This window comes from Oryctolagus cuniculus, chromosome X, assembly GCF_051225735.1.
Source record: "Oryctolagus cuniculus isolate XC-2025 breed Fujian yellow rabbit chromosome X, ASM5122573v1, whole genome shotgun sequence".
Taxonomy (NCBI): domain Eukaryota; kingdom Metazoa; phylum Chordata; class Mammalia; order Lagomorpha; family Leporidae; genus Oryctolagus; species Oryctolagus cuniculus.
In genome coordinates, this window is record NC_142888.1 from 128,695,357 (window position 1) to 128,721,194 (window position 25,838).

The 25,838-nt window shown below is 50.8% G+C and overlaps 1 protein-coding gene and 1 non-coding gene across 14 annotated transcripts in view; one reads left to right on the plus strand and one right to left on the minus strand.

Moving 5' to 3' along the window:
* Positions 1 to 1,107: 1,107 nt before the first annotated feature.
* The window catches only part of MAMLD1 (mastermind like domain containing 1), a 137,870-nt gene continuing 113,139 nt past the window's right edge, over positions 1,108 to 25,838 (plus strand). For 5 of the 13 annotated variants that reach the window (XM_008275035.5, XM_051833868.3, XM_089323693.1 and 2 more), the window contains exon 1: positions 12,217 to 12,434. The gene's annotated coding sequence lies outside the window, so the exon portion shown is untranslated. Of the gene's footprint in view, positions 1,224 to 12,179; positions 12,435 to 12,841; positions 13,278 to 25,838 lie in introns of those variants that run through there. The other 8 variants (XM_089323694.1, XM_089323695.1, XM_089323691.1 and 5 more) reach the window with 7 other exon arrangements.
* LOC149119755 (signal recognition particle RNA) lies at positions 4,594 to 4,884 on the minus strand. Its single transcript, XR_016228566.1, has one exon.

Genomic DNA, 25,838 nt, shown 5'->3' on the forward strand with positions numbered 1-25,838 from the left:
CAAGCCAGGCATCTGCCACCAGGCCCCTGGGGATTGGAATACTAAAGCTGTTTGTTTTGCCGCGGATGCAACGTGACACCAGCCTGTGTGATCCAGCTCTGGGCATCACGTTTCCAGCACAGAGCAATGATATGGAAATTTGGCTGCTGCAAAAGGCACTGATTTTGCCTTCTTCTCTGAATCTCCTTTCTCTGAACAGCAGGGACATTTCAGTCCCATGTGAAGCACACACTCTCTTCCTCCTGGCAACTGCCCAGTACCGTAATTCCCCATGTAGTGCCACCTCGGAAGTGCCTTGGGCAGCATCTCAGGAGCAAGAAGGTCATTTGCATCCCAGGCCCTGAGACGCTAAGGCAGTAAAGAAGGGCTCAGAGAAAGTGCACCTGGGGATCAAAGCATCTTCTGGTCTCACTTGCCTCTGAGCTCAGGAGAAAGTGCTGGGGAGACAAACATCACAGATGCCAGGAAGAGCAACAAGCCGCCTCCTTATCCCTTGCTTTTGTTACTCAAGTTGCATCAAGTGATTTACCTGTTGTCAGACACATTATATGGCTGCGAAAGGGGGGGGGGGAGGGGGGAGGCAGAGGCACAGCTCCAGCCTCACAGTTGGCCACCACAGCACAAGATCAGTCTTCCTGACTCCCAAGGTAGGTGGGGAGGAGGATTCCTGGAAAATAGTAGAAATGGGAGGCCCAGTCCTAAGGGAGAGCTGGAAACTAAAGCCCATAAAGGAAAAGGAGCCTGCCCGGTGTCCCACTTTGGGCCACTTGCAAAGCAGAGCCTAAAACCCAGTATCTTGCCTTCCAAGTCAGATATTGTAAAGGCCGCCACCTGGCATCGCTGGTTCCTAAGGAGCCTGCCCCTCCTCCACATCCACACCTTTCTTTGTACTTACAGACATGTGGCTTGTTGGTGCGTTAAAGTCACTTCACGTACAGCACAGAAGCACCTCCCTTGTGAGCTGGTGGGGTCTTTGGGACTTCCTTTGCCCAGTACTGTCACTGGACAGAGAAGCATGTGTTGCCTTCTGCAAGCATTTTCCAGCTGTAGCAGAAGCAGGCTTTAAGCAGGCGCTACGTTACCTACTTAGGCAGCAGCTACAGCTGAATGGTAGTTGCTAATGTGTGGCGGATATCAACTATGTGAATCTCCACGCCAACCCTATGAGGCGGGGATGGCTGCTAGCTCCGTTTTACAGATGAGAAAACAGAAGCACAGAACAGGTAAGTTAGCTGTCCAAGATCACATAGCTGAAAAGGGGCAAAGCCTAGATGATCTGAGGAGTTACTGTGAGGTGTCAGGGCCTCTCCAGCTCCCAGGTGTTTCTAATGGTAGATATGTGAACATTTGTCCTTTTCCCTCCCCTGCCCAAGAGCAGACAGCCCAAGTGCAGTGCTCTGAACACAGGTGTTCAGGAGAGTCTCCTTTGTGCATTCGATCACACAGACATCTCTATGTTGCACACCAGCTCTGTGCTGGCCCCTGTGCTGTGAAGACACAATAAACAAGAGCAGCCACCTGAAACCAACTAGTTCCTAGTCTACTAGGAAACAGGTGGATCAAGGCTTTCAAGCCCGGAGTGGCAAAGGCTGCACTAGAGTCAGCTCAGGTGCCACCAGTGCTGTGCACACAGGAGTCAGCTCCTTCTCCTGGGCCTTGAGGAGGAGGGGTTCAAAGAAGGCCTCGCCGACAAGGAGCTGTGGCTCTGACCAGGGCCATAGGGCTGCAGAGCAATGCCCCAAGTAATCAGGGAAAGGGAGGCCTCTTGGTGCCTGGAAGGAACAAGGTGTGCACAACATGGAGGTGTGAAAGAACAGGGTGTTTCAGGGTGATGACTTGCTTACTGTGTCCGCCACATGCATTGTCTTTGTGCAGGCTCAGGGGTGAATCCAGAGGCCAGAGCATCAAGCCAAAGAGGCTTATTCTCAAGGGCTAAAATGGAATGGAATTTGCCCTGCTAGGATCCAGACTTTCGGGGGCATCCATACTTTCTTGGCTTCTGAGTTCTCCAGTTTGGAATTGGAGTGTCTTATGCCTGTCCCACCATGACATTTGTGAAGCAAATAAAATGTTACCTAGTTTCACAGGCCTGAAGATGGAGAGGAGTGTTGCCCCAGGACGAATTCTACCCCAAGTCTCACTCAGCCCTAATTTAGATGACGTTTAGGTAAGATTTGGGGCTGTTAGAGCTGGGATGGATTAAGACTTATGGGGGCATTAAGATAGAGTCAATGGATTTTTTTTTTGACAGGCAGAGTGGACAGTGAGAGAGAGAGACAGAGAGAAAGGTCTTCCTTTGCCGTTGGTTCACCCTCCAATGGCCGCCGCTGCAGCCGGCGCACCGCGCTGATCCGATGGCAGGAGCCAGGATCCAGGTGCTTTTCCTGGTCTCCCATGGGGTGCAGGGCCCAAGCACCTGGGCCATCCTCCACTGCACTCCCTGGCCATAGCAGAGAGCTGGCCTGGAAGAGGGGCAACCGGGACAGAATCCGGCGCCCCGACCGGGACTAGAACCCGGTGTGCCGGCGCCGCAAGGTGGAGGATTAGCCTATTGAGCCACGGCGCCGGCCGAGTCAATGGATTTTGCAGATGAGAAAGAGTTGAACGTGGAGGGCCAGAGGATAGATTCTTACAGGTTGCACTGTGTCCCCGCCCCCCAATCATCTGTTGAATCCTTAGCCCCAGTACCTCAGAATGTGACCTTACTGAGAAATAGGGTCATTGCAGATGTAATTAATGAAGATGCAGTCACACTGGAGCAGGGTGGGCCCTCATCCAGTAGGACTGAAATCCTTATAACAAAGAAAAATCTGGATACAGAGATACTCAGGGTAACTGATGAAAAAGGACATGAGAAGACAGCCCTCTACTAGGCAAGGAGAGGGGCCTGAAACAAAATCTCTAGCACAGCCCTCAGAAGGGGCCAACCCTGGTGACCCCTGCATTTCAAACTTCTGACTCCAGAACTGGCAGATGAGCCATTGATATTGTGAAAACCTCTGAGTTTGTGGCACTTTGTTATGGCAGCCCTAGAAAATTAAGTCAGATTTCTGGAACTTTGGAGAAGGGCCAGGTTAGATTAACCATATGTGCTAGGCAAAGAAGGTACGACTTTAGCCCTGAAGGTAATAATATTTTCAGCAGAAAAGGATCTGTATTCTGGAAACTTACCTGAGTGACTGTCAGAAGGGTGCATTAGAGGGGATAAGACTGGTGGTAGGGAGACTAGTTAGGTCATGGTTTCTGTATTCTAGATGAAATTGGATGGCCACCTAAATATAATAAGTATTAGTAGTTGCAGTATAGCTATTTGTACAATTGCTAATGCTAGATGACTACTTATATAGTCATGTATCACTTAAGCATAGGACCACATTCTGAGCAATGCATTGCTAGGTGATTTTGTCATTGTGCAGACATCATAGAGTGTACTTGCACAAACCCATGTGGTATTGCCTACTGCACACCTAGGTGGCTGAACGCTATATATACACAAATATGATCTAGTGAATTGCTCCTGGGGCCTTGATGAACAAAACAACATGAGATTAAATCAAGCACAAGAAAAAATTATGCAATCAAGACACACAGTAAACACAGATGTATGAGGCTGCTGCCAGAGTTACATGACACACTGTTTCACAGTAAATGTGCTTTTTCATAACTAGAAGGAATATACTTTAAAAATTAATGATATGCTATTTTCTACTAACATAAAAATACTAATATGTCTTCTCGAGGCTAATGATAAAAATGTGGTGTAGCTAGTATATAAACCAACAACATGGTGATTTTTCATCCTTATCGAATATTCCATACTATGCATAATTGTCCATGCTACACCTTTGTACAACTGTCAGTACAGTAGGGGTGTTTACATCAGCATCACCACAAACTCATGACTGATGCACTGTGCTACAACATTACAATGGTTATAATGTCCCTAGACAACAGGACTTTTTCAGGTTTATTCTTTTTTTAAAATTTATTTATTTGAGAGGTAGAGTTACAGACAGTGAGAGGGAGAGACAGAGAGAAAGGTCTTCCTTCTGTTGGTTCACTCCCCAAATGGCCACAACGGCTGGAGCTGCGCAATCTGAAGCCAGGAGCCAGGAGCTTCTTCCAGGTTCCATGTGGGTGCAGGGGCCCAAGGACTTGGGCCATCTTCCACTGCTCTCCCAGGCCACAGCAGAGAGCTGGATTGGAAGAGGAGCAGCCGGGACTAGAACCGGTGCCCATATGGGATGCCGGTGCTGCAGGTGGAGGATTAACCTACTGCGCCATGGCACTGGCCCCTCAGGTTTATTCTAATCTCAAGGCACCACCTTGATCTGTGTGGTGCAATGTTGATGAAAACATTGCTACATGGTGCCCAACTGTACTGTGCGTGCAGTGACCTGATGGGGCTGTGGAGCAGGGCACTATTGTTCTCTCCATTCCTCAAACTGGGAAACTTGCCCCAGACCACACAGTCATGAAGTAGCGAGGCCAGGGTTTGAGCCAAGCTAGTACACTCTAACACATGCCTGCAATGGTTTGTTGGGAAATGGACAACCATCCCTGATGTGCACCAGGGGTCCACTTCTATAGTGTAACTGCTTCCACTATGGCCAAAGTCAAGCTACTAACATGTCTTCTCGAAGCCGACATTTCTGATCAGCACGGGAGTTTTGACCTGCTCCGTTTCCGACCTGGGCCGGTTCACCCCTCCTTAGGCAACCTGGTGGTCCCCCGCTCCCGGGAGGTCACCATATTGATGCCGAACTTAGTGCGGACACCCGATCGGCATAGCGCACGACAGCCCAGAACTCCTGGACTCAAGCGATCCTCCGGCCTCAGCCTCCCGAGTAGCTGGGACTACAGGCGCGCGCCACCGCGCCCGGCCGAAGCCGACATTTCTGAAAATGCTGTGCTTTCTCAGAAGCTCATGTAAGCCAGTCAGTTAGCAAAGCCCAAGGTTCATGGCTAGCCATAGTGTGCCTGGCCTGTTACTATCCTCCTCCCTGGGGAGCTTTGTGCTCAAAGGATTCCATTGAGGCTGCTTGGTTCCAGACTGCCTGGGACAGTCAAACTTGGTGCCCCTGTGAGTAACTGTGTGATCTCAAACAAACTGTTTACCCTCCCTGGGCCTCCATCTGCTTAACTCTGACATTTATCCTTCTAGGATTCCTTGAAGTCACTGAAGTGAAGCACGTGGCCTGGCACGTAGTAGGTGTGTCCTCAAGCTTTCTCTGCTTTCACTGTTCATAGGACTGTGCTTTCCAAACCGGATGACCTCGAGCATGTTGTCTGGTTTTTCTCTACACGTTCCCGGATGGTGTGCTTGCCTGATGCCGGGCCCAGCCTAGTCTCCTGGTGTTTGTTAGGGCATATTAACCTTCTGAATAGTTGTGGAGATGGTAGCTGGTTGCTAGGAAAGCTACTGGCTAGAATTTGTTGTTGTTGTTGTTATTATAAAACTGCAAATGATCTAAAGGGTCCTAGAACAGTGACAGAGCCTCTTCCCATGTGGGGCCTGAGTCGTGCCTGTGCTGTTGGGGAAAAAATGTCATTGCATGAAGAGTAATAATTAGCAAGCCATCTGCATACTTTTCTCTCTTTATAAGAGGTTTGACAATATCTTGCAGTCGCATGGATGGTGCAAGAGGAAAACTGGCAGCCATCTGGATTTACATGAATTCCCTAAGTTGTTTATCCATAGCTGCTTAAATGGCCATTTTCCCATCCTTATCTACACTTTGATGCTGGTGCCTATGGCATTTTGGAAGTGGTGTTTATGATAGGCAAGGGATTGTTGGTGGAGAAAATGCACTTGTAGCCACCGTCTTCTGGTTTCATGGTGAAATCGATGCAAGCTGTTCTGCAGCCCCTTAATTAACTACTCACTCACTAATGAGGGCTTTTTTCTTAGAGCATCCTATTTTTTAAATCAGTGAAGTCGCCAGGAAATTACAATCAATATTTGAACAATTTCCCATTTGTTTCCATTGTGCTTCTTAGAAATTCTTACAACTAGCAACATCTCTGAGAAAATTACAATTGTTTAAGGACACGGCAAAGAGAAATAATTCAATGTATTTCCCAGTGGCTCTCCTCCACCCCACCTAACAAAGTGCTATATGTTTCCCACATCTGGCTCCTTACCCAATGCAAACTTACATTTTGCCAAATATCTTGAGTGTTTGCAGAGTGCCCAATATCATAAAGTGCTTGGACCTACATGCAGGCTCTGGACACCCATCTGATTGTGCTTTATCTTGTTACATGCAATGTCTGCCTCGTGTCTTCTGGGGTGTTTGGAAAGATAATCCTAACAGTATCCTCCTCTTGGAGGGCTATCAATCTAAGGCAAGGCTCCATGCCAAGTGGTACCATGCATGGGGAACTGCAACTCTGACCACATCCCAGTGAGGCAGGTACAGTTACAACCCCATTTTACAAGTGTGAGGTGTGCAGCAGACAAAGAGGTGCAAGCTAGGAGCGAGCAGCAGAGTGCAGCTGTACACGGTGCTCCTTGCCTCCCATATCATCTTCCAGGTGCTGCGTTTGCACAGGGCATCACCACAGGCCTCCTCAAGGACATTTGTCTGTCCTCGTCCCTATATTCCTGGGGGTTGTGGCCTCCAGTCTGTTGTGGCTGCGCAACTCGGGTCAGCAGGGCCAGGACTATGCAAACCAGAAGTCCACAGCCCTGAGCCTAGGCAGCAGGAGCCTAGTGCTCAACAGTCTGAGCCCAGGAGCTCTGATTTTGCTGATGGGCTTAGGAACATGACCTCTGCATGGAGGGGCATGACTGGAGCAGCCAGAGCCAGAGGAGCAGGGGAAGGGGTGACCTCCAGGTGGGCACAGCCAGCAGCCTCTGAGCACCTGCCCCATCCATCGATACTGACTCCAGGTTCATCAGGTCACTTGCAAATAGACATTGATAAGAGACTGGCATGCAACCAGACAAGGTTTATCAGGAGCTTATGCTTGAGCACAGGGAGATGACACAGCCAGAAGAGGTTCTACCAAGGGATTCAGTGAGGGGAGCTGGGCAGGGGCTGTTGGTTACTTTGCATAGAACACCCTCAAAATGATGTTGCTTACTACTGCCATCTCAGGAATGTCACATATTGGCCACATGGGCTATTCTGGACATGTGTGCAAGTTGGGTGAAGTTCCTAGCAGGGCACTAGGGGATCTTTTGTGGCTGGGGTCTGGATGTGCCATGATCCTGATTGATTTAGAGCTAGTGATGGATACATAGGTCAGGAGATGAACGTATGTCAGGTTGGGAAGGGCTTGGCTCAGTGAGCCTGCTTCTATCCTGCCTCACCATGATCTCAGTTCCTCTCTCCAGAAACACATGCTGCCATTCAGGGACACACTAAACTGTCCTCCATCCCAGCCAAACAACAGCCATGGGTTCCTCAGAGAGGCTTTGAAGGGACCTCCAAAGGATTTTAACATGCTGTGAGACAAGGAAGAGTCAAGGACAAAGGCACATGGAGTCAGACAATTACAGCCAGAACCATCGGTAGCCAAGTGAGAGAGGGTGCCCATGCCATGATGGAACTCGGGGCAGACTTCCCAGAGGAGGAAGCCTTGGAGATCAGCCCTGAAGTACAGGCAGTATTTTTGACTGGAGAGCTAGCACAGGAAACACATGAGCGAAGGAGCTGGGGTGGAAAGACCAGGACTTACTGAGGGTCCAGTCAGGCATCCAGCAAGACATGAAGCCCAGGGACAGATCTGGAGATAAACAGAGACTGCTGTCCACTTCTGGAAGGCTCGGAATGCCAGGCTGAGGCCTTGGGGTTTAGTGCCATCAGCAGAAAGGAGCCACAGGGGTAAGGACAAATAGAGAAAACTAATTGTGTTTCTGATTTTCAGTCAGCATGCCTACTCTCTCTGAGACTCTACGTGTGTAGAATTCCAGAGGCAGCCCAGTTAAGCCGTCAGCATTTCATGTGAACCTGGGAAAACTTGGCCTATATTCACAGGAATATGGCTATGAATGACAGGTGGCTGCTGATTGTTTTCAAATTCATCAGGCTCCAGGTTTGGGTAAGAGTAAAGGCAGGGCCCATATGGTCTTTGGCATGGTACTCCTGGATCTCCATAGCCCAAGCCTAACCCTTTGCGTAACAGCCACTCACCTAAAGGCCAAGAGATTCCTCTAGGAATAATGCAGGCCCTGAAACTCCTATGGCATTCCTTTCCTTGCCAGTGCCTGCAAGCCAGGAGTGCACACAGTGGGTGACCACATAGCAAGTGCAATTTCTCACAGTTCTGCCACTCTGAATATGTGCCTCCACCTGTCCCAGACTCTCATTTTGTCATGCAGAACATGGAGAGGATGACTGCTCACACCTCATCATGTACAGGGCAATCCAAGCAGTGGGGGTGGGGGGTGCTGTCAACTCAAGACTTGGTGACCAAAGGACTCTGGCTCTCATAGTCAGTCTACTCAGTGAGGAAAAAGTCCACCCAGCCTCTGGCTCTGGCTTCCTTTCCCATTTCCCCATCAACCTTGGGATACCCTTAAGTGACAACCACAAAACAACTTCTGTTTTCAACAGTAATTGAAAGAATCACTCTCTGGATCCTTGTGGCCACTTGTGAGACTGTGACAAATACATCCAAGCCACAGTGCCACTTGGTGACATGACCCAAGACTGCTTTCATGCAACTATCACAAACCTCTTGGCCTGACTTTGTTTAGGTCATGAACTGCCTTAAAATGTGATGAAAGCTATGGACACTTTCCTAGTATGTGTGCATAATCCTGTGGCTCTCTGAATTTCCTGGAAAGTTCCAGGAAAACTGAATCTAAGGGTCCTTGAGAGAGACTCTATGCCAGGTCAGGCACTGTGCTAGGAGCTGGGAATATAGCAGTGAGTAAAATAGGCAGCAGTGGTTGCCCTTTGGGACATAACCTATAGAGGAGGTCAGCTGGTGGTGAGTGCTAAAGAGAAAACAAAGCAGGGAAGGAGAGAGGAAGTGCCAGAGATGGGCGTGGGCTTTGAAATGTTATATAGGGTAGCCAGGTGACATTTGTGTCAAGTCTAAAGGAAATGAGGGAGCCAGCCTCTTGGATATCTGGGGGAAGTGAATTCCAGTCCAAGGGAACAGCTTGTGCAAATGCACCAAGGTGGGACATACCTAGTGTGTTGAGGAAGAGTCGGAAGCTGTGTGGCTGGTGAACAGGGTGAGCAAGGCCAAAATACATCAATGATGTTATCAAAATAGGGGGTTACAGGGCAGGCATGTTGTACATGGCCTCACAAGCCACCAGAAGCACTTCAGGTTTTTTTGTTTTTTGTTTTTTGTTTTTTGTTTTTGTTTGGACAGGCAAAGTTAGACAGTGAGAGAGAGAGACAGAGAGAAAGGTCTTCCTTCCATTGGTTCACCCCTCCAAATGGCCATCACAGCTGGCGTGCTGCGCCAATCCGAAGCCATGAGCCAGGTGCTTCCTCCTAGTCTCCCATGCAGGTGCAGGGCCCAAGCACTTGGGCCATCCTCCACAGAGGATGGAGCAGAGAGCTGGACTGGAAGAGGAGCAACCGGGGACAGAACCCAGTGCCCCAACTGGGACTAGAACCTGGGGTGCCGGCGCCACAGGCGGAGGATTAGCCTAGTGAGCCGCAGCATCGGTCATGCGCTTCAGTTTTACTTTGAGTGCACTGGGGAGTCACTGCAGGGGTTTGCAGAGAGATCAGGGAATAAACTGTGAGGATTGCGAAGAGGGAAGACACGGGGCAATCTGGTAGGCAGTGACTGGAGTGACCCAGGAGGGAGACACTGATGGCTGGAGTCATGAAGGAATGGAGTAAACAGAGATTGTGGATGCATTTTGAGGACAGAGACAACAGAATGGTTTGCTGGACTGCATTTGGGATATGAGCGAAAGAGAAAAAGCAAGACTCCAGGGCACGCAGCCTTGGGTAACTTAAAGGATGGAACTGTCTTGAACAGAGGTGGTGGACTATGGGCGTGGTGGGTTGGGCGGATGGCCAGGAGTTCACTTCCAATCATCTGGAGTTTGAGATATCCACCAGCCAGCCAGGTGGTGGTGGCAAGCCAGCAGTGAGCCATCTGAGAGAGGGGCAGCTGTGATCTCACTGGCTTCTCAGGACACTGGGGGAATGCACATCACGCCACCCCCTGGAGAAACCGAGCAAGTGCCTTGAGGTTTGACTGGCTCCTGCCCTTTGAGGAAGGGGATCCACCTTTGAAAGCACCCTGCTCAAGGAAGACACAGTCCATCTCCAGCTAGCTTTGTTTGATCGGATTCCCTTCAAGAGTCTCCTGAGCTCTTTGAGCTCTCGAGAAAGCACTGGGTGGTGTGTGGACTCCCCCTTCCCTTCCCCACCTTCAACAGATTGATCTGTTCAGTCATCAGAGAGCCTTGACTGTTCCTGGCTTGACAGCAGGGGGGCCTAGCCAAGGTGTATTCCTTCCCAACAGCCCGGCTGAGCTGTGCACCTTGCAGCAGTTGTGCCTCCTGGGTAGCCCAGACACTGCTGTTCCATCAGCGAACTTCACCCACCCAGCCTGTACCTGTACCTGTACTCCTGTAGCCCACAAAAGCATTTCATTTGCTTTTCTAAGGGGACCCAAGCGTTTGCCGAGGGCGGGGCCATGAAAGGAAGGAGGAGCCAAGAGGGCAGTAGACCCACCGCTTCATTAGTAGCCTGAGGCTCCGCCAAGCTTGATCCTAGGTGGTGGCAACAGGTTGCTACTCCCAGGTGCAAGCAGGCGCTCCAGGGCTGCTGCTGCTGCTGCTGTCAAGAGCTAGGCTTGGTCCCTGCCTCAGCCACAGGCGCCTGGGGAAATCCAGGTTAGGAATTGCAGCCCGGGTGCGACCTGGGAGAAGGGATACAGCCCAATGCCCCAGGAGGGAGGAGGGGGCAGAGAGTGGTGTGCCTCGGCCCCAGAGCAGAATGGGAACCCTGGCTCATTGGGCAGTTGGCGAGAAAGCAATGTTTCTGCTGAAGCCTCAGGTGTCAGCAGACTTAACCCCGAGGAGAGGGTCGGTGCAGAACAGCTTGTGCAGGAGTTTCTCTCACCCTGGGCTAGTGGGGCATAAGACTGGCTGGCGTTTCTGGGTTCTTAGCTAAGCGCACAGGCTGGTGGGCGTCCACCTCAGTGCTGAAGGCGGGGGGGGGGGGGGTAGTGAAGAGCGCGGCTCTAGGGAGGGGTGCAGCTTAGGAGCAGCACAGCAAGTGTGTTTGACCCTCAGGGCTGCAGCTGGCAAAGGGACACGAGGCTGGACGACCGGTGCTGACCACCCCGCAACCATCCACCACAGGTGAGCAAAGAGGAGCAAAGGCACAGGCTCTGGTGAGAATTGGGAAGGGGGAGAGTGGCTGGAATAGGACACTTCGTGATGAGATTTCTCTGGGACTCTTCGAAGGTCTTCCAGGATCTCTTTTCTCTAGCATTCTCTATTCTCTCCCCCACTTCCCTGCTCCCTCACTCTTCCCTCTCCTTCTCCCTCTCCCCATTCTCTCTGCCTCTGTAGTGCCTCTCTAGATCTTTATCTCTCGGTCTCTGCCTTCTCTGTCTTTCATGGACTCCTCTGTCTCTCTTGGTCTGGAGTGTTCTCTCTCCCTGTCACTGCTGAGTGCTGACTCTCCCGCTCTCCCTGCTGGCTCTCCGTCTGTCCTGGGCACACTTCACTCACCAGACACAGGAATATGCCTGTGGGTTTCCCGAGTGCACCAGGCAGCCGGCAGCCCATCGGGAGCTCTCTATTCGCTCCTGGCTGCGCTCTGGGTTCTCTCCATCAGCGCACTGTCTAGGCTAGCCACCTGACGCCTAGGGCACAGGCTGCCTTCTACTGCGTGCGGAGCTGGCCAAGTGAGTGTCCCCGTGCCTTTTCTGCCCCTAGGGGCCTTCTCCAGCTGTCCTAGTCTGAGTTGCCTGGGAAAATGAGGCAGCTACAGCAAAGTCAGTTTGTGGCCGCTTACCCCTTTAAAAAGTGGTTGGAGGGCCCCGGGGTTCCTCGCGCGGCTGTGGCGCTTTGGCTGTCCACGGGTTGGGTAGCGCAGCTTCCCCTTTAAGGCCGGAGCCACTCATCCCTGTGAGTGTGAGGGTGTGTGAGTGTGCGGCGTGCGTGTCTCCTCCTCCCCGAGTGACACAGCAGTGAGAAATGCCTATCAGTAACTTAAACCCCCGAAACTCCACCTTCCGGGCGCGCGGCGCGGAGCCCGGCGGTGGGAATGGAGCGAGCAGATTGAGGCCGCCACTGCCGCGTAGCCAGCATGAACTTGGTCGTGAGCTGAAGCGGCCAGCGGCAGGCGGGTGCGGGGGCACGGGCCGCTAGCCACGGGGTGATCTGCAACGGGGCTGGGCCACTCGGCGGGCGCCTGGGGTCAGGCTGCCCAAGCCGGCGGCCGCCCGCCCCTTGGGCACTGCCCCCGCCGCCTCCGGAGCTCTGCAGCACGGTAAGGCTGAGGGCGGACGCAGGAGGTGCAACTGCTCTGGGGTCTCCGGGGTGTACTTGTGGCCATCACTTACAGTCCCCATCGCTGAGGATCTAGGGCCCGGGGGTGCTGCGAGCCGGGGGACCCCAAAGTTTGCTCCGAACACAAGGCCCACCTGGCGCTGCAGGCGTCTGTCCCTTTCTCGGACTGGTCCGGCCAGGCTGAGCGCAGCTCACAGCGCCCGAGAGCTGTGGCCTCAGCCCCGTGTCTGAAATTTCCTGAAATTCGGCAAGGGCAACCACGTACCGAGGAGAGAAGGGAGAGAGTAACAAGCTGTGTCGGGGCTCCTGACCGCTGCGTTGGGCTAAGGGGAGGCTCCCACTCCGACCCAGCGCTCCTGGGCCACTCACAGCTTGGATGCCACTGGCGACTGGGTCTCTGCATGCTGGCTCCCTGAGCCCGGGCTGATCGGCAGTGGGCGCTGGGGAAGGATTCCCTCACCCTAATCCGGTTTGCCGCTGACCAGATGAGATAGTGTGGAGTGTGCGCGCGTGCCTAGCCGGCTGCCCTGCGCTCCCTCCCCAGCCAACTCCTTGGGAGAGAAGCCTGGCGCGGAGCTGCCTACCGGAGTCAGCCCAGACTGTGCTACTGCCTTGCGCTCCCAGCGCCGCGGAGCCAGAATCCGTGCTTTGGGCCGCTGGGCATCAGCGTGGGGGCAGAGCCTTGCGTCTGTTAGAGCGGGCGGGAAGCCCCCCGAAGCGTCGCCAAATACTTTTCTCGGCCAGTTGGCTTGGGCAGGCTCGGTTCCAATGCAGTGCGACGGCAGACTCCTGGAAAGCTGGCGATGCCCTCGGATTCTGATTCGTGAGTAAACTCGGACTCAGCAGACACTAATCGGATTAGCCTGCCAGAAAACTCAGCACCGAAGCTGTCGGAACCTCAGCAAAAAGAGACGCACCTCAGGTCAGGGGAATCACTCCCCTGGGCGCTGTTGCAGCGGGGTGCGGTTAGTCTAGCACCCTGAATATGGGGGTGTGTGCGGGCAGGAGTGCAGGGTGAATAGGGGACGTAGGCTGATGGGACTCCCCTCGCTGGGGTGGCTTGTCGTTGTTTGCCAGCAGAAGGAAACCCCCCCTCCCCCGGGGCGCTGTCTTCACTGCGAACGTGCCATTTGCGGGTAGCCGACCAGGGCAGCCCCGGGACATTGTCTGCCAGGGTGAGCGAGACAAGCTGAAGAGAGACAGCCGCGCTCTAACAAAGACGCAAAGTCTCCGCAGCCCGAACAATTTTGAAAGAGTTGGCTAGGGAGAGGGCCTGGGTCTCTAGGGGGAGACGCTCACGGGAATCCTGCCGCCTACAGCCGGGGGATCATGTTCCCCTGCTCTGGTGGGCCACTGGGCAGCACTGCCGCAGCGGGCCGTCGTTCGGGTGTCCACCAGCCAGGCGGGGTCCACCATGCACTGGCTGGGGCTTCCCGACCGCCACCGCAGCTCCCGGCCCCCGGAGGCCACGCAGCTTCTTTCCTTCCCTGCCTCCCTCCCTCCCTCCCACCTCTTCTTGTCTTTATAGATCCCCTCTCCCTCCCACCCCCGCCGCCGCCGCCGCCGCCGCCGCCGCCGCCGCCGCCGCCGCCAACAATCCGCTTTATAAAAAGCCCCTTTGTTTCCCTGGAGGCTGGAGAGAGGGAAGGGGAAAGGGACGCAGGGGGCGGGGGCGGCTGTCTCCAAGTGGCTCTGAGCCGCTTGGGACTCTAGGGCAAATGTAGGAGATGGGGGAGGGGTTGCGTTTCAGGGACCCTCTGCAGGAACTCAGGAAGGCGCAGGGAGCCCTGGCCCCCAGCTCCCTATGCATGCCTGGCATGCCAGCCTTGGATACCCTAAATCCCGGCAGCCCAGATGTCCTGGCGGGCTGTGTAGCGAGCTGGAGAGCCTTGTTGCCCCAGGCGCCCAGCGCTCGGCCAAGGCTTGCAGCTGTGCTCGCCGGCCTCGGGCATAGGGGGCGCCGTTTCCTCGGTTTCGCTTTGCGAAGGACTCCCAGGCTGTGGGGCGGCTGTAGCGCCCGCCGGTAGCTAAGACGCCCGCGTCGGCTCAGAGGTTTTTGCTACTCCACGTCTGGCTGCATTCCTTCCCGCGTCCTCCGCACCCTCACCCTCACCCCCACCCTCCACCAACACCGGGGGCTCCAACTCTTCGTGAGTTCCTTTTGTTTGGAGGTGTGCAGGGGTGGGAGCCACCACCTGCTGGGGCCTTGCTGTCTGGGCAGGCAGTGAGGACCAGCGTGGCCCTTGGGACCCAGCGCCTACCTGCCACTTCAGCACTAAGTCAGCGTCCGGCACTTGGGAATGTCCAAGATGCACGGGCCGCCCGCTTTAGTGGAATCGATGATTTAGTGGGCCCTTCTTCCTTACACCTGCCGCTCCTCTGCCGCACACCTAAAAATCTGAGGGACTTGGGCATAACATCCCGAGGAGTGTTAAATATAATTTAGAAGCAACCATTCACCATCCTGTCGGTCCGCTCCACCCCGTCGCCTAAAGTGGTCAGCTTCTCTCCTCTTGAAGTTTGTTCGGGAAGGGAGCACTGACAATAAGGCAAAGTGACAAATAAGGAGAAGTGGGCGGGGCCCCGACTCTGGCTGGTGGGTCTCCGGAGCAGGAGTCAGGTCCCTTCCTTCTACCGCCGCCTTGCCCCTCCCCATCTCATTTAGTCCGATGCCGATTTTGTATTTATGCCTTTTAGTGTATCCTTCCTCTAGGCCACTCCATTTCCATGTCTGGAGATCAGTAGTAAGTGTTGGTCTTTGGAGCAGAAGGTGAAGCGCTAATATCCCCCCTCCCCCATCTAAAAACCACAAGAAAGTAATCAAAGGGTAAACTATTAGTTCTACCTACTCCTCCCCCTTTGTGCTTCTCTTCTGGAGCAAGATCATTGGAAAAGAAAGCTGCTGATGTGCGAGATGGAACATATGGTGCCTCCATAAGAGAGAAGCAGAAATGGCCTTGAACCTGCCGGACAGACCAGCTGTTTGCTGCCAGCCAGAGCAGCTAATCAGCTTCTTCCCCTTAAAGTAACAGCCCTCTTTTCTCTTGATGACCAGTTTGCATATTAAATAGGCTATTCTCCAGAGTGGAGAAATGATGGGTTCCTGTATTGCGTTGTGCTCTGATGGTTGTCCAATGCCTATTCCATGCTCTGGGGACTGCTTTGCTCTCTGAGTGCCTCCCTGCTTCCCCTGTGAAAGCGTCCCCTTCCATGCTAATGTCAGAATGTTGCATAAAGTACAACTTGAGAAGGCGGTGGCAGGAAAAGGGGGAGAGAACCATGGGGCTGATAGATTTCCAGATGCCTGGGAGGAAACCTCTCTGTTTTGTTCCTGCTGCCTTAGGAAAAACCAGCAGTCCTTCCTCCTTTCCCTCTTTAAAAATATCACAAGGAGCTGAAACTCTTCCTCACCATACCTCCTTAAACGCCGTCCTCTTCCGGCCATGAGCATTAGTACAGTGTGTTTTGGTGGGCGTGGGCTGGGAGGGGGCAGTTTGGCATTGGAAGAAGAAAGGCTTCAGGAGATACAAGGAAACTCCATGTTAGGAAATCATTAGCAAAGGGTGACTTCGTCTGTTTTCCTGCCACTGACGCTGACAGTGACACAGATGTGTGGGTTGAAAGAGGAACGTCATTGAATTTTTAAACTCAACGAGGAAATAGCCTGTTGCTGGTGTGGGGGTGGGGGCTACATGTTAGCTGCATTTCAAGGTAGGAGATTACTGTTTCCCATCCTTCTCACTAAGGAAAGGGATTTTTCAAGCTCTGCTGACATGTTTAAGTATCTTTTCTCTTTTAAATTGGTCACCCCCAAAGCTCTCTTGTGAATGGGGCATCCCCAGGAACTGAATTACTGTTTGTGGTCATGAAATGGGCAGAAACTGATCTTAGACAAAGGGTTCTTCTGACAGCAGCTTCTCCACTTCTCTTCTTTGAAGGGGCTTCACATATTCAGTAACCCCCCTCCTTTTTTTTAAGAGTCTGACTTTTTGTCTACCACAGTGCCCTGCAGAGATCATAGCCTAGGAGCTAGGAAACTTGTGTTCTAGAAGACTCTTCCCATTAATGTCCAGAGTGAACCTGAGTGAGTTCATCCTCCCTCCTTGTCTCCCCCCCAGAACCTCTGAATATGAGTCTGTTCCAGTTCTAAAATGCTATGACTTCTTAACAAAATAGTCATTTTCTGGGACCATTAAATATCAAGTTCACCCTTGTCATTGGGGAAAACAGCTAGATACATAAAGAAATGGGATTGAGATTGTAAGGGGCAGGGTGAAAGAGAACACAGGAAAAATGACAGAATGCCAATCAAAAATATATACAAGTGAGAAGTGTTCCCTCTTGGGTCTTTAGCCAGTGTGAACTTCTAACCCAAGTCCTGACTTGTGGAGGCCACTGGGCACTCCCAGGCCTCCCCATCCTGTTGTCCAATTCCAGCCATCTCGGGGCCTACTGATGGCAGTCCTCCTAACCATTGGCTTAGGCTACACGTTAGGGGATCTCAGTGCTGAAATTAGACTGGCGGATTTCCAAAGGGCTCACCTAATATAGAGCAGGTCTGCTGCCCTGCAGCTCTTTAGCAAACGCTTCAAGGACACACAGGCCTTCCAACCACACATGTGCCCCATTGGGTGTGGGTTCTGAACTCACTGCCGAGCCTTTTCTTTTCTTACTAGTCCAGGTGTGTGTGTGTGTGTGTGTGTGTTAAATCAGATTTTCAATTTTGAGGGTGTAGGAGCCATTCAAGAGTACCAATGTCCTGCTTGGTGTTAATATTGATTTTCTTAAATGTGTGGGGGTGAATGTTATGAAAAAGGGCCTTTTATCCTCTGAGCTCTTTGGCAATTATCTTGCTACCATAAATGTTGATACACGTATAATGGATGTAACTAAAAAATATCCTTATCCAAGCAGAAAAGGCTGAGTGTTTGTTGGAGCAGACAGAATGCTGAGAGTGTGAATGGACCAGCCCAGATGTCACTGGGGAGGGAGATAAATGATGGAGGAGCAGGAGCCGGTTACTATGGATCAGCACAATAAACCAATTCCCATCATACACCTCTCTCAACGCCACCAAGGGGTAACCTAGGCAGCACCAGTCAACTGTAGGGCAGGAAAGAAGCATCGCAAAGCTCAGCTGGAACCACTCAGAGTTTTCTACACACGCAATCCTTAAACATCGGTAGGACTTTGAGGAGGAAACTTGCTAAATGTGAATACACGTGAGAGGGTTTTGTTGCAAATGCTGACTGGACTGTTGTTTTGGTTTCATTGCTGCTGCTTAGTCTGTGAAGGAAGAAGTAAAGGCGGTTAGCTAGTCAGGGGGCTTCCATGTGGAGGTGAGAGACAAGAGCTTGTGTTACAGGATGTTTACATGCGAACATTGTGGATGCGTAGTGTAGTGTGGTCCTGCTTGCAAATTACCAGGCCCAGGACTGCCTGCCGAAGCCTCAGCAGCATTTCTGCAGGAATTCAGACTCCCAATTCCCTCCCCCACCCTTCACTCCCACTCCACTGGCTTTCTTTTTTCTCTCCTTTTATAGCACCTCCCTAGTTTCCTTTGAGCCTCAAGTTTCCTCTTTATAATTTCAAAAGCAATCAGATATGTCACAATCCCAAAAGATGGGGGGGGGGGTAGGGACTGATGGGGGGCGGGGGCTTATTGGCCCTAGGCGCCAAACTTCCCAGAATAAAGGCATCCAGAAACAGGGCCTAAGGAGAGTTTGAGCACAAGAAGGGAAAAACTCTTTCCAAAGCCATTCACTGCTCAGATGAGCCCTCCTGGGCCTCCATAGGACCCCAGATTCAGAATCTTCCCTTCCCTCTGCTGCTGCATATGACACCACCCAGCCCTGCCCTGGCTGCTCTTTGAGCTGGGGCAGCCAGCACCCATTTCTGTGCAGCGCAGTCTGAGATTTCCAGTCCCCCCTCATCTCATTGGAGGGAGCCCAGCCACCTTACCCTTCCTGTGTACCCTGCTGTTTGTTCTGCGCTGTAAATAACCATGAAGTGGAATTTGGGACATGCCATTTTTTTTGAGACTGTACCATAAGGCCCAGAGAAGGATGAGGCAAACTATGGGATTCCATCTTGTTGGAAGAGGCCTGGTCAGCAGGCTGTCATGTTTTCCCCTTTCTTCCACTTATGGGAGCACCTAGATACTAGGTCATAGGGACATATTTCTGCTGACTGTAGTAGAGGTCTCTGGAGACATCTGGGTCAGAGGGTCCTGGCAACTTTGGCTTGTGCCTTCCTACTTTAAAGGGGAAGTGTAGACTTTTAGGACCTAGAGGCAGGACAAAACTAAATCATGTCATTCCCAATGCTTGGGGGAATAGCACATCCTCTGTCCAGTTGTCCCCATTCCTACCCCTATCCATGACTGGTGCATTTCTATTTTGTCCAGTCTTTGAGCCTGACTCCCACGCACTCAGCTGCTGGCCCCAAGAGGTAGGGGAGACAGGACCCAGCTCTGCTTTGTTTTGGTGGACCCAGTAGCCTGTCAACCATTGCTCCCAAACAGAGTTAGCAGCTGAAGGCTCAATTAGCCAAAGACACAGAACTTCAGAACTACCAGAGGGAAGCCCTGTTATTTTACGGGAGAGGGGGTGAGGGCGCATAGTAAAGGGAGCTCGAAGTAGATAGCACTCTGGCCTTCCGTTCCCAGGCAAGCATGGTGCACCTGTTTAGCACCCCTGTGTAGGCAGACAGGCGCTCCTTTGGAAGCAGAGGGGAAATGCAGCTCGTGGTGGAGGAACATTTTGAATTGTGGTATAATGCGATCTGCTGTGTATCAGTGTGTGCTGTGCTCAGTGTTGTTAAGGCAGCAGAGGGGTGAAATGGACTTGGACCACAAAAACTGCCAGGAGCTGCAGAATGGAAGTTATAAGTTAAGGGAGACAGGTGCCTAGGCGCTGGTTCCTCCCTACACAGTGTGTGTGTGTGTGTGTGTGTGGCGTGGCTTCCAAGTTGCTGATGGAGACTCGAGCAGTAGCCAGGCCCTTGTGGGGCTGGGCTGAGTGGGCTCTGTTGTTTGTGTCCTTAATGAGATCGTAGTGTTAACATCTGCCTCTGAAGTTGCAGCGTCGACCTCGGGATTTTAAGTGGGACAGTAGTTTTGGTGCAGGTGCCAAGGTCACATGCTTGGCGTGTCTACTTCTGGAAAACTGGCATGCATTATGCTAGTTTTGAGGAGGAGGGCACAGCGTTCCTAAGCCGCTTGTCTGTCAGGGATTAATTTAACCTCTAATTACTACATTTTCTCCACACTTTGCTGCATGAACGTGTTGTAACAAAGCTCAAAGAAGCGTGCCATTTTATTTTGCTGCTGCTCCAAATTTCATGTCCAGGATATGGAGTCAAATCTAACACACTTAGAATAATTATGCTGACATTCGATTTAAAGTGATCAGACTGCTTGTTTCTAGTGATCCCCTAGCAATGAGGTAAAAAGTGTGAGTGTGTTAGCCAAAGCCACAGCCCTCATGATGAGCCCCCAAAATAAGAAGGAGTTGCCACTGCTCTAATCACACTAGGGGAGCCTTGGCAGCTGCCTACAGGGCCAGGGAGTTAGGTCAGGAGTGGGACTGAAGCCCTTCGCAGCCTACTGGTAGGCTGGTGGTGAGGTCTCCTCACACAGAGGGGTAAGGCCATTGTCAAGTTCCAGCCTCCTGTGAGCCTGCCCCTAGGGCTGACCCTGTTCTGAGCTGAGGAACCCAGACCACCAAAGATTAAGGGGAGGAACAGTTTCTAAGCAGGCTTTGTCCCTCCTCCTCCCTGTTCCTCCAGCCACGCTCCCTACCTGATTGCCACCTTCTGGGGCAAAGGCAACTCTTTGCCCTTTGTGGATTACAGGTTTCCTTGAGAATATGTACAGCATCTCAGGGCTCATAGACCCTTCCAGAAGCCCAGATATCATCCCCTCAGGGATCCTGCAACACAGGTTAATAATGCCTCAGTTAGGGCACCTTGGACTGTGCCTGAGTGGGTGGTCAACCCTGGTCACCCCAAGGACACAGAAACACCGTGACATGGCAGGGAGATCCTGAGCTCTGCCTTCTGTGCAAAACATTAAGCAACCGTGGGGTTTGGGGCAAGTCCGTGAGCCTGCCTGAGCCACAGTATCCTCAGTTGTCAGATGAAGTATTGGAATGCCAGCTGCGCCCAGCTTATAGCATTGTGGGACATTCAAAAGACATGGTATTGCTTGAGAGCGTGTTACAAATATCAGGCTCAGGGAACACTCTAGAGTCTCTCTCTTTAGAGTCTCTGGTCAGTGTTCACTTTGCTTTCTCATCTGACCTGAGAAATTTTACCAAAGAAAATTCTGTTGTAAAAAGTCCTTTTTGTCTCTTCCCTTGACATTCTGTAAATTACACTCGGGAAAGCTAACATAAAGGAATCTCTGGCTTGCAAAGGACCTCCGAGAACTTGCAGTATGTCCAGGATCTAGACGGTTCTGGGGGATCCTGGTTCCCCAGCCCTCAGCAGCCAGTGTGTGAATGTCCATGAATGTGAACCCACAGGATCCACAATGGCCAATGGTTTCATGTGGTTTTTCACATTCTAATATGTCCCCACCTCCCCACCTGTCGTTAGGATATAAAGTGGATCCTTGTTTCTCCCTCACCGTAACTGAAAGGACCTAACCAACTCCTTGTGAAAACTAAGGTGGACTTGGACTTGTCCCAAGCTCTGTCCAGGGCCCTGTCCTGAGCTAAGCAGGTGTTAGATTCCTTTGCGGAAAAGTCTGAGGAGGAGCCCAAAGGCACCTGGCGGGGGGGGGGGGGGGGGTCTTCCCAAGAGGGAACAGTCTGGCTGTACTCAATTTAAACAGCCCTCCTCTGCTGCCCATATCTAAACCTGGAAATGTGGCAAGACTTCTCATGGCTAGGCCAGGGGAACTCAGATATCATGGATGGGGAAACCGATGCCCAGAGAGGAACTTGGGCTGATCCAAGGTCACACAACCAGTCACGGGTCAAGTGACAACACAAACAAGCATGAAGACAATTCCTTGGCCCCTGTTGGGCTTGTGCCACTTCCAGGCCCTCTGGCTCTTCTAATAGTGTCTTCTCACTTCTCTTTTTTTAAAAAAAAAATACACCTGTAATCATATTAACCAGACCCTAATAAATGCTCAGGTCCTCAAAGTCATCTCTAGAAAGGAAGCAGCAGGTTTGGGAAGCACTCGGACTCCTCAGAGGAAGATCCTGGTCTTGCCCAGCCTGTTGCTGTGCAGTCCCAAAGTGGAGGCAGCCACACATTTGTAAAGTGGTTTGATTCAACGCTCTCCCAGGGGGATTTTTAGGACCCTTTTGGAAGGGAAAGTGCTATTAGGAGCCTGAGATTACCCTCTCCTTTTCAAAAAGAGTGTTGTTTTGCTTTCAATGGCTTGCAGGTGGATCAAGGTGTCCCGGCACCCCTTCTCTCTTGTGTTCAACCAGCCAGGTTTGCTGGGGCTGGTGAAGAGGAGATCATGTTGAAGATGAGGGCCATTATGCACAGTGGCTCTGATCCCCACCCTTTGCCACAGCATCTCAGCCTTAACTGCATTCACCTGGCCGGGCGAGGAACTGTGCAAGTCACTTGCAAGCAGATGCCACCCAGCAATTTCTGGCACTGTCATGTAATCCAACAAAATGATAGTGATTTGTCAGTTGGAGACTTTGGCAGCTGCTTGTTGTCGTTTGGAGGATTCGCTGTCTGAGACTAACTTTTTGGGGCTGGGAGGCACTCCTGGTACTGTTGTGGGAAGAACATCCATGTGGGGCTCAGCATGTGCTCTGGGTCCAGCTCTGATGCCGAGCAGCCATGGTTACTCTGGATTGGTCCCTTCCCCACTTGGGGCTTCAGCTGTCCCATCTGTGCAATGAAGAAATGAAATAGGAGGATCCCGGGGGCTCCTCCAGCTCTAACATTCCACCATCCCCTGAATAGTAGGTTAAACTCTAAGTTACTTAAAATATTTGCAAAAGATAAGTAATAATTTGTTCTTTCTCAAATTACTGGAGATGTGAAAGCCTGGAGGTTTTATTTTTCTTTGAGTAGGTGGATCCACAGCTATCATAAATGGTAACAGTTCTAGAAATTTGTATTTAAAAAGAAGAGCTGCTATGTCACTTTACCCATGAGGACGCTGAGGCTGCAGGAAAACCCATACTTGCCCCAGGGTTCCCCAGCAAGTTGCTGGGAGCCAAGCTAGCCTGGGACTTTAGAATCCTCACTTGCATGCTACTTCCTAGTTCTTAGACCCTTACAGAAGCAGCATCCAGACCCCTGGCTTCCTATGAGCCTGCAGTCAGCAGAATATAGAGCTGAGAGAGAATGATATCTAGCTACCAAACAGCAGTTTATCAGAATTTTTGTCTCCTAGCCTTTTCCCCAACAGCCAAGATTCATTTGTAGCTGACAGTAAATATTTAATTTTGTTGGTCTTGTACCGGTGCCTAATTTAAAATACAGCAGATTTTTTTTAAATAGTGGGGATGAGGGGAGGGAAGAGGAGGTGGTCCCTAGGGGCCAGTTACTTGAAATCATTTTATTTTACACAGATGGGTTGTTTTAAGTTTGACTTCATATTTGCTAATTTTCATTATGGAAAAAAACCAACAACCCCAAATCACCCCACCCTTATTTTTGTAATGAGTAACAGTTTGTCTTGTCTAAAAGAAGCTTTTAGTTTCTCAACCCTTTGCACCAGGGTACTCAGCATCATTTTGTTTTTTGATCACATAAATGTGCTGGTCACCTTTAGCTCATGGGGTGCTTACAAAATGTGTCTAGTTCATCCCCAACACCGCCACCCACCCTGGGGTTGTTTCTGTTGATTTCAGCTCCTCCTATGTGGGGATGCAGAGTCAAGTATGAGAAGGAGGTAACCTGGTTGCCAGGCCCAGTTCCACAGCCTCACTGTGTGACCTTGGGCAGGTCCTTCCCCTCTCTGGGTCTCAGAGTTCCCTTCAGTATAATGAGGAGGCTCTTTGGGTTGTTTCTCTTATTATGTTGCTTTGTTCTATTTGGAGAATGTGGCTTGAATAGCACAGTCCGTGACCCTTAGAGGGTTTGAGTGATATTTCTGAAAGAGATAAGTAGACAAGTAGAGTGAGAAAATGAAATGGATCAACACTTTTAAATACATTGCTTCTCTGTCCACACGGTTCCTGATATTTTGGAGAAAGGTATTTATTCCCTCTTGCTCACTCATATTAAGAGATTTGCCTTTGATATCAGGGCAAGAGAGATGGGGAAAGGAGGGCATTTCCCAAGCCCCTTCTCTCCACTGGGGGCCCCATCAGGTGGTGGGACTGGCATCCAGCTGCCTCTCCTCTCCCATCTGGACAACTGGGAGGAAGGGATCAGTATGTAGCTGGAACCCAAAGTAATTGAAAACTGGGACTTGAGTGCTGGCCAATACAGGAACTGGTCAAAAGTTATTTTGGAAAGTGGATTCACACAGATGTTGAGTGTGTCTATTATGTGCCAGGAACTATTAGAGATGGATGGATGCACGGATGGGTGCATGGTGGAAGGATGGATGTGTTACCAACCCCACATTCTTTGGCTCACTTGCAAATAGAAGTTGGTAAGAGGTGAGCAGGCAACCCAGATGAGGTTTACCAGGGAGTTTTGCTCAAGCACAAGGGACACAGCAGAGTGGGAAGTTCTGCTGACTGGCTCTGTAGTGGGACGTGAACAAGTGCTGTTATGGGGGTGACAGAGGTATGGCCATTCCCCCTTAGCACCTCCATCTGCACCAAGCCTGGAGTTCTGGCTTACTCCGTTCTGCACATGCCACTTCACTTTGTTTCCAGCTCAGTGTGCTACAGAGGTGCTGGTGGCTTGTTTGCACATGACACACTCAAAGTGGCAGTGTTGCTCGGGACCACTGTCCCAGGCAGGTCACATAGTGGTTACACTGGGGAGTTCTGGGCATGTGTACAGTTTAGGAGAGTCCCTAACAGGGCAGTAGCAGGTCTTTTGCTGGTAGAGTCTGGGCACGTCCTGATGGGCTTGGAGCTGAAGATGGATACAGAGTAGGATCAGGAGATGAATATGTGTCAGGTCGGGAGGGGCTTAATTTAGTCAGCCTGTTTCTATCCTGTCTCTCATGGATGGATACAAGTACAGGTACCACATGAAAGTTAAGAGTAAAAGGCTACTACTAAATACCCACACTGAAAAACACTACATAAAATTAATGCTCTGCCAGAGCTGTGAGAGAGAACAAAACAGAAAAAAAGAAAAAGCCCTCATGAAAGGTAGTCTAGTGGCCGAGACCAATAATAGACAAGATTAATAAGCACAACATAGTATGTCCAAGGCAATAAATGCCCTGAAGCCAAACAAATCAAGGGAGGGAGGGAGGAAGTGCCAGGGAAAGATGCAATTTTAGCTGGAATGGACAGCGAGGACCTTGCTGAGACAAAACTTGCCAAACCATTTATCAAGCAGGCCAGTGCTGTCTAATAGAAATAGAACGTAAGCTGCAAATGTGAACAACACATGCCATTTTCAGTTTTCTAGTAGTCACATTAAAAAGCAGGTGACAATCATTTTAATAATATCTTTTATTTAACCCAATATACAAATATCTAAAATATTATTTCAGCACATAATTGACAGAAAATTAGAGAGGTAGTATATATAATTTTAAAAACTTTGTTAAATCTTCACAATCCACCATGTATTTTGCATTTAGAGCAATCTGAATTTTTACTAGTCACATTTCATTGGCTTTCTCATATTGGACACTATATCGTCACGTTAAATGTTCTCATTTAGTGGGTAGGCAGGTGCTTTCACCATGAGTATTTTGTAGCCTTTTACATCTTGACTCTCATATATCAGCCTGTCCATCAATCCAACCATATATGCATGTATCCATCCATCTTCCAAATTGTCCCTACCTGAAAGAAGTTCTCTAACTCCCAGTTTTTCTGCCTTATGGGCTATGTTCCTAGTGTTGATCTACAGAGAATTCGGTGGACCTGCTGGTGATTGTCACATTGAACAAGGCTTGGAGGAGTATTGGTAATAGGTCCTTTGTCATAAGGAGGACTCTGGTTTTGATTTGAAGTTTGTCAAAATAACAGTTACCATTTCCTGAATGCCTGCAGGTGTCTGAAGACTCCTGACTTGTTAGCTCTTAGAAATCCAACCACCAACTGGGTCAACCCACAGGCCTTCCCTTCTTGCTTTGTACACCTTCTCCCTAGGGAGTTAGATTGATCCCTTCTGACCTTTTTTCATTTCATTTTTTCTCTCGCCAGAAACTCAGACTTCCAGAATAGTTGCGAGAATAACACAAATAATGTCTGAATACCTTTCACTCAATCTTCCAAACGTTAGCATTTTACCACATTTTCTGTATATTTTATCTGCC